Source organism: Lacerta agilis, chromosome 12 (genome assembly GCF_009819535.1).
Source record: "Lacerta agilis isolate rLacAgi1 chromosome 12, rLacAgi1.pri, whole genome shotgun sequence".
NCBI lineage: Eukaryota > Metazoa > Chordata > Lepidosauria > Squamata > Lacertidae > Lacerta > Lacerta agilis.
In genome coordinates this window covers 51,047,047-51,055,881 of record NC_046323.1, presented here as the reverse complement: position 1 = coordinate 51,055,881, position 8,835 = coordinate 51,047,047, and positions in this window count along the sequence as shown.

Sequence of the window (8,835 nt, the reverse complement as noted above, 5' to 3'; positions counted from 1 at the left end):
GCACTATTGGAGGAAACAGATTATCTGGACCAATTCCAGTCTTGGTTCAGGCCTGGGTTTGGCATGGAATCAACCCTGATCGCCCTGGCAGATGACTCAAAAGAAGTCAAGAGGAGTGCAACCCTGTTGTTGCTGTTGGATCTCTCAGTGGCTTTTGATAACATTGACCATGGTTTTCTCCTGGGGTGTCTCTGTGGGTCTTTCCTACATAACTGGTACCAAAGAATAGCATTGGGGGACTACAAGTCTACACCTTGGCATTTTAGCTGTGGGTGCCACAAGACACGAATCTGTCAATACTGTTTAACATCTACATGAATCTGTTGGGAGCATCATCAGGAGATTTGGAGCACTGTGTGATCAGGATGCTGATGACAATCAGTTCTACTTTACCATTAAATCTGAGTCAGGAGAGGTCATGCATAAGCTTACCGGTAACTAGTGCCTAGATGCAGTGGATAGACTGAAACTGAAATCTGCTAAAACAGAGACACTATGGGAAATTCAGATATATAAACTAGTAGCCAAATGGCATCTTAAACCTAGGTTACAGTTGCCACAGTGGAATATCTAGGCACCAGGTTGTTGTTGTTTTCTGCAATTGAAATTGTTGTTGTTGTTTCTATACTGCTTTATATTTTAAAGAACAAATCTCAAAGAAGTTTACAACACATTAAAACATCAAATAAAACAAATTCAAGCTTCAAGGAAAATATTTCAGATCCTTCTCTAAGTGATATTTTGCTTTCCCTAGTTGCCAACCTGGCATCCAGAGATCTTCACGTGGTCACAATTGGACCCATGCCAGTAGCAAAACATGCCTGGCTTCTGGCTAATTTTGAACACAACGGAAGTGGTCCCCAGGTCTGAGAATTGGGGGGGTTGCCTGTTCTACATGGGACTGCACTGCCTCTGAAAGAACAGGTACGTAGTTTAGGAGTAGTCTTTGAACCATCTTTGCCCATGAGGGCCCAGGAGGGCCTACCATCAGCTTTGACTGGTGCATCAAATGCACACTGTGCTTGACAGGGATATCCTGACCAATGTGATATATGTGTTGTTAACTTCATCTCTGGACTGTTGTAATGTGCTCTATGTAGGGCTTTCCTTGCAGTTGATCCAGAAGCTGCATGCAGCTGTTGCAGAATGCCACAGCCTAGGTGGCAAGTGGTGCACCTTGTTGGGCACATATCACACCAGTGCTGAGGGATCTGCACTGGTTGCCTATAACCCAACGAGCCAGTTTTAAAGTTTTGCTACTTAAATAAAACACCCTAAACAACTTTGGACCATGTGACTTGAAAAACCGTCTTCCTCTTCATTTTCCAGTATGGGCATTGTGATCAGCTAATGGAACCCAGTTAGTTTTACCACAATCTGCTGATTACTGAGATGCAGTAATGTGGCGATGGGTCTTTTCACTGGTGGCACTAGTGTTGTGGAATGTCCTCTCTGCTGAAATACGGGAGGCCCCTGAAGGCACACTTGTTTAGGCAAGCATTTCCCTGAACTAAAGCTCTGGGTTTGTTTGTTTTTTGTTTTTTGGTGTTTTTTTTTTTTTTTTTTTTTTTTTGCTTTAACTGTTTTTAACTGACATGCTTTTTAATCGTTCCTTTTATTACATATTTTAATTAAGGAAGTATCAATGCGCCGGTGGAATTGTTATTATGTATTTTATTTGTGTGTTGATTTTACAGTTGTAGAGTTTACAATAAAATAGACAAAATATTATTACAAGTGCAAGGCTTGCAAAGAACCATACAGCACAAAAATCATTGAAGAATCCTCTAAGCAGCTGACAACAGGCTTCCAGATAAGGTCCCATTTTGAAGAACTTTCTCAGATGATAGCTGCAAAAATATTCCCCACAAGGAATTAACAAACATACAAACCACTAATATAATTAATTACTAAGGGCGGCATCCACACGTCAGCCAAAAATTCACCACCTTGAAAGCATTTTAAAGCTCTGATGGTAGTTTTCAGAACTGTGAGGTCTTCAGTAATGTTTATCTCTCCAAAGAAGTTATTAAACATAAAACAAACAAAACTATAATAATATTAGGAAGAAATTGAGAGTTTATTGAAAGAAAAAGCTATTCCAACGCTTGATTCCAAGAGGATAATACCACTGCAAGTGTCAAAAATTAAAGGCAGGTATCATAAAGGCTTACTGCTTTTATAGTATCCTGGGCACGTGAATATCTCCCTAAACACACTGTTAACAAACACGACTTTAATTAACATCCAATATTAAAACATAACCAGCGCCTTAAAATGCATCCAATTCACACAATAGCCAACCAGATGCCTGTGGAAAGCACACAAGCTGGGCACGAGTGCAATAACAATCTACTAGGGTTGCCATACGTCTGAAATTTTCCGGCCATAACCAGAATACGGCAGTCGGAAACAGTGTCTGGGCAGAAATCGCTGAAATGTCCCTGAAAATCCGGACGTATGGCAACAATATGGCAACCCTAATTGTACCCACTTGCGATTCCCAGCAACTGGCATTTAGAGGCCCACTGCCTCTGATAATGGAAGTGGAACATAGCCACCATGGCTAGTAGCTATAGAAGACTTGCAGGCTTGCTCAAACCAGAGTTTCCCATGGCAACCCAAATGGCAAACTGTGGTTTAAATAACTTGTCCAAATCAGGATTGTAATCTAGGATCAAACTATGGGGTGGAATTCAACAATGTGCTCTGGTGAACATCCTAACAGCACAAGCACTGCAGCCTGCAGATAGAAGAAACCTCCTCTCCTCCCTCTGTGTGGTATTCTAAAGGGTTTCCCAACCCCTTCTCCAGCCAATTGTTTTGGGGGTACTAGGGAAAGGAGAGGTAGGAAAGCCCCATTGTGCAAGCAGAAGCTCTCAGGCAGGGCTTGAGCTGATTGAACTCATTAGAAGAACCCTATCCATGAAGTGTGGTCTGCTGTTCCACTGCATTTCAGGCCCCTGTCCCCAGAACTCAGAACCACTGTGGTAGACAACATAACCTTGGGATCCGGGCCATCTGCCCTGTTCCTGGCAGTATCTGCATTTGTGCCAAAGGTAGGCTAACATATGTTAAGTACAATGGACATTTAAAAACAACAACTAGAATATGTTTTGGTCCCTTACCACAGCTATTTTAATTGCAAAATCAGGAAATACAGCAGCTAATGATCCCAGAAAGCAGCTCTGTCTTAAAAACTGGAGAGGAATGGCTAGACCTACAAATTTTTAAGTAGATCTAATTTTGTGGAAATTTCTTTGCACATACTGTACTGTATTTTCCATGTATAAGATGCCCGCCTTTAAATCCAAAATTAAGAAAAATCTTAAAATAGAAGTGAAAATCTGGATGATTGGTGGCGACAAGTTGTTGATCTTTTGGGGGGCAATCGCCCTCAAAGTTTCCAGCATGAGGTGCATGCAGTGCACCATGGTGCAGAAGCAAAGGCAGCGAATGGGGCACCACACACTCCCCCTGGGTGGCAGCTGCTCCCAAGCAGGATGCCAAGGAAGAGCCAGGGGAAGGCAGCGGCCACTCTGTGTCGGGCCATGCCGTAGAGCAAACTCTGCTGAGGAAGGTGGTGAGCGGGCTGGGGGCAGGGTGGGAGTTTGAAAGAAGAGGGGGGGGAGGAAAGAGGGACAAGGAGAGGTAGCTGAGGTAGCTCTCAGCAGTTGCGGCAGCTGCTCTTGATCCGGTGATCAAGCCAGTGGGGGCTTCAGGAGGTGAGCCAGTCACCAGCATGCAGCCCGGGGGGGGGGGGGACAGCAGCAGGAGGGACCACCTCAGCCCACCCAAGCCATCTGAGTGAATATATGGGGTGTATTGTTTCAGGTCCACAGACTGCTGCTTAGAAAAAGAGTTACCGTAAGCCCAATAAGAGAGACTTTGGCCATTCGTTCTCTAAGGTATACAGAACAGAGTCCATTGCATTATGATTAAAGCCAGAACCTAAAATTATGTTCCCAGAAGAGTAAAGGCTAACAGTAGAACACTGTACAATTAACTTCCAGGAATTAGTCAGTGGAAGTTGAGTGACCCACTCCTGGTGTTGACATTTAGAAAACTTCTCCCACTGTGTTGTGTAGAGTCATTGAGGTTAAAGATGTCAATGACCTACTAAACCATAAAATCTGTTCCCCTTAGGGGAAGGACGACAGACTATAATCTCCACAGGTATATAATACATATTAAAATATATCATGCTGCTTCTTAGCTTTGAAAGAGCGAAACCCAATGCATTAGATATTACAAACCGCAATGCAAAGTCACAGCATCAGGCACAATACTGATACATATTCGCAAACAGCTTTTCCCAATATTGAGATGGCAAGCTTTTGAATTTTAAATAATTAAAAAATAAGTCACATTAACCAGACATCAAAGAAAAAATATGAGAAATGCATGTCCCGGCATAAAATGAGACACAAGGCAAATGAATTTTTACCTTAAATATTAGAAGGGATTAGGGGTTTTAAGGAAGGAGTCTTCCTAGAATGTGTCGCTTATCAACTTAAGAATAAGAAGATAAAACTGAAGTGCTCAGACTCCAATCCCATAAATATAAAATCCACATAAATTATACTTTGTAATAAAGACAGATTCCCTCTCTCAGACTCCAGAACAGATTGCTTCATGTGCTCCCATGGGTTGACTGTTAGTGTGAGTTTATTGTGAGTTTCTTTGTATAATAAATGATGTTTCTGAGTCACAGAACTGAAAAGCTTGAAAATGTAATTTTAGAGTATCCACCATTATAGAGTATCTCTCTCTCTCTCTCTCTTTAAAAAAATGTTTTAAAATCTCATGGATAACTGCATAACTGCTGACAGGGGAGGATCTCAAGCAAATTATAAAGAAAAATGTGCAAGAATGCAAAATAATCTCACAACAAACATATTCTTGCTAAGTTATTTTGCTTGTATGCCTTTAATAGTGCAGTAATTTGTTGTGAAGAAATTAAGCAGGTGCTTTTTATTGTGTCTTTCTTCTCTGTGTATCCTTATCATCTTTTTTCATACACACACACACACACACACACACCCCAATTATACATTGTTCCACAATCACAAAATCTATAACTCACTTACACAAGGAATAAATTAGTAAGCAAAGAAGAATTCTTTTATAACAAAGAGGGAAATGGTTACTTACTATTCCAAACTACTGAGGATAAAATCCATCTTTCAATAAACTTAGAGGTACCCAGGATCAGTTATAAGTTTGCCTCATTCCATGGTTTATGTATCACTTTTAACTTTATATAGCTCATTAATAATTTTCAATAAGGGTTGTTCTTTTTCTTCCTTTTTATAAACCACTTTGAGGGTTTTTATTGTCAAGAAGTGTATGAATTTGATGTAAGCACAATTCCAGTTATAGCATTGAGACTGTTTTACTGACATGCCCTATTCAATCAAGTTTTGTGTTTAGGGTCTTTACAGTTAGGCAAAGCTTTGCTCCATGGATGTATGTTCTTTATGTTAAAAATTTGTCTTTTTGTTTAATTAAAATGTCTCATTCTGAACAGGTCATGAAACAGTGAATGTGTTGTTGTTGTTGTTTAGTCGTTTAGTCGTGCCCGACTCTTCGTGACCCCATGGACCAGAGCATGCCAGGCCCTCCTGTCTTCCACTGCCTCCTGCAGTTTGGTCAGACTCATGTTGGTAGCTTCGAGAACACTGTCCAACCATCTCGTCCTCTGTCATCTCCTTCTCTTTGTGCCCTCAATCTTTCCCAACATCAGGGTCTTTTCCAGGGAGTCTTCTCTTCTCATGAGGTGGCCAAAGTATTGGAGCCTCAGCTTCAGGATCTGTCCTTCCAGTGAGCGCTCAGGGCTGATTTCCTTCAGAATGGATAGGTTTGAACTTATTGCAGCCCATGCAAGAGTCTCCTCCAGCACCATAATTCAAAAGCATCAATTCTTTGGCAGTCAGCCTTCTTTATGGTCCAGCTCTTACTTCCATACATCACTACTGGGAAAACCATAGCTTGAACTATACGGACCTTTGTCGGCAAGGTGGTGTCTCTGCTTTTTAAGATGCTGTCTAGGTTTGTCATTGCTTTTCTCCCAAGAAGCAGGCATCTTTTAATTTTGTAACTGCTGTCACCATCTGCAGTAATCATGGAACCCAAGAAAGCAGGGGCGTAGCAAGGGGGGCGTAGGGGGCGCACCGCCCCATGTTCCATAATGGAGGGGGTTACAAATTATCAAGGAACAATTACTGCCCTACTAGGGCAGTTCATAAAAAAACTTTTTTAAAAAATGCCTGCTCCAAAGGTCTTATCTTACTATACTAGGGATTATATAGATATATATGAAATTTCATGCATATCAGTTAATATCTTGACCCTCCTCCACCAAAATAGCTGTTTACTTGCCTGTTTTCCGATGTCATGAAGGCTGAAATTTCAGTTCAGTGGAGCACTTACTGTTCCCAACCCTAACCCTGTGGAAAGCCATCTAATTAGACTTCAATTTGATTTTGAGATGTTTTTAGGAGGTAATTTAATTATTGTTTGATTTTAAACCAATGTTATGTATCTGACGTTAGCCACACCGGGTACCACCTGACCTTCCTACGCCTCTACAAGAAAGTAAAATCTCCATTTCTTCCCCTTCTATTTGCCAGGTGATGGGACCAGTGGCCATGATCTTAGTTTTTTTGATGTTGAGCTTCAGACCATATTTTGCGCTTTCCTCTTTCACCCTCATTAAAAGGTTCTTTAATTCCTCCTCACTTTCTGCCATCAAGGTTGTGTCATCAGCGTATCTGAGGTTGTTGATATTTCTTCCGGCAAACTTAATTCGTTTGGGATTCATCCAGTCCAGCCTCTTGCATGATGAATTCTACATATAAATTAAATAAGCAGGGAGACAATATACAGCCTTGTCGTACTCCTTTCCCAATTTTGAACCAATCAGTTGTTCCATATACAGTTCTAACTGTAGCTTCTTGTCCCACATAGAGATTTCTCAGGAGACAAATGAGGTGATCAGGCACTCCCATTTCTTTAAGAACTTGCCATAGTTTGCTGTGGTCGACACAGTCAAAGGTTTTTGCATAGTCAATGAAGTAGATGTTTTTCTGGAACTCTCTAGCTTTCTCCATAGTCCAGCGCATGTTTGCAATTTGGTCTCTGGTTCCTCTGCCTCTTCAAAATCCAGCTTGCACTTCTGGGAGTTCTCAGTCCACATACTGCTTAAGCCTGCCTTGTAGAATTTTAAGCATAACCTTGCTAGTGTGTGAAATGAGTGCCATTGTGCGGTAGTTGGAGCATTCTTTGGCATTGCCCTGCTTTGGGATTGGGATGTAGACTGATCTTCTCCAATCCTCTGGCCACTGCTGAGTTTTCCAAACTTGCTGGCATATTGAGTGTAGCACCTTATCAGGATCATTTTTTGAATTTTTTAAATGGTTCAGCTGAATGTGAATGTGTACAGAACTTCAAATGACCCTACCCACACACAGCACCTATGTCATGTTCATTGCTGTGAATGGAACATAGTGGGATGTGCACACATTAAACCTCATACCAAAAAGGAGTTTTGCAAATACTGCAAGGAAGTAGGAAGAAATAGAGGTGTTTATTTATTTGCTAATCTTAGAAACCTCTGAGCCACTATAGTCCTACGTTCTGCTTCCTGTTTCGTAACATAACCAATTCATGAGATAACCTTTCCTCTTCTTCTGTGACTGCTAAGCTTACTTAGGAGTCTTTGTTGAGATACTGTGCCAGAGGCTGTTCAAAAATCTAAGTACACTATGTCACCTGCATCACTTCTATCTACGTATACACTTGCCAACACTCTCAAAGAACTTAGTGAGGCAGTACTTATCCTTGCAGAAGCCATGCTGGTTCCACTTCAGCAAGACTTGTTCTTGGCAATAGATTTCCACCAGTTTTCTGTTAAGCAAACTGGCCTGTTTTCCAGGATCGCCTGGAGTCTTTCTAAAAATTGGTGTTGCATGCATTAGCCACTTCCCAGTTCTAGATTTCACATTTGAGTTATTTTAGGAACTGTCTTGCGAATGCCTTCCAGACCCAGCAACTTGTCAGCTTTTATTCTGCCAATAAGGTAGACTAATCACCTCAACACCACTATATGCCTCAGTTCCTCAAACTCTTTTCCTGCGAAGACAGATCCAAATAATTCATTCAGCTTCTCCTTCTTTAGCACACCTTTGGCTCCCTTGTAATCCATTTACATCACTAGATCGCCTCCTGCTACCAATGGATTTAAGTAATATTTTCATGGTCTTTGAATGTGCTCTTCACATTCTTCTCTCACTTTTTTAGCACCCCTGTTGCTGTCTGCTTTCACTTCTTTTAAGTTTGTGTCCCATTATGTTCTCATTTGGACTTTTGTTTTCTACAGAAAGGCTTCTGCCCTCAGCAGCGTTTTTGTCTCTGCTCCTTAACCTGGCAGGCATCCTTTCTTGGTCTGAGGTAAAACTGTAGCCTACTTTCTAGCGGAGCTTCTAATGTTGTGGTTTTAAACAACCCCAGCTACACAACCATGGCATATTCGCATATTCTACTTCTATTGCTTTATCCTTGCGGCGTTACTTCTTGTGTGTTTTATGACAGTCTGACTGCATTATGGCCCTGGCAGTCTGTATTGAAATCTTCAATAAATTCCCTCACACTCGTCCAAGTGGACGCGGTGGAGCTGTTTACTCGACTCAGAAGCTCCACTGAATTCAGTGGGGACATGCTCCCTAAGAGGCGTGCATTGGGCCCACGTGCTTAAAACTGACAGAACATGGTTTTTTAAAAAGAGAGTAAGCAGAAAGCTTATTTCTCCGCGATGAATTATTGCATATGTTCTGA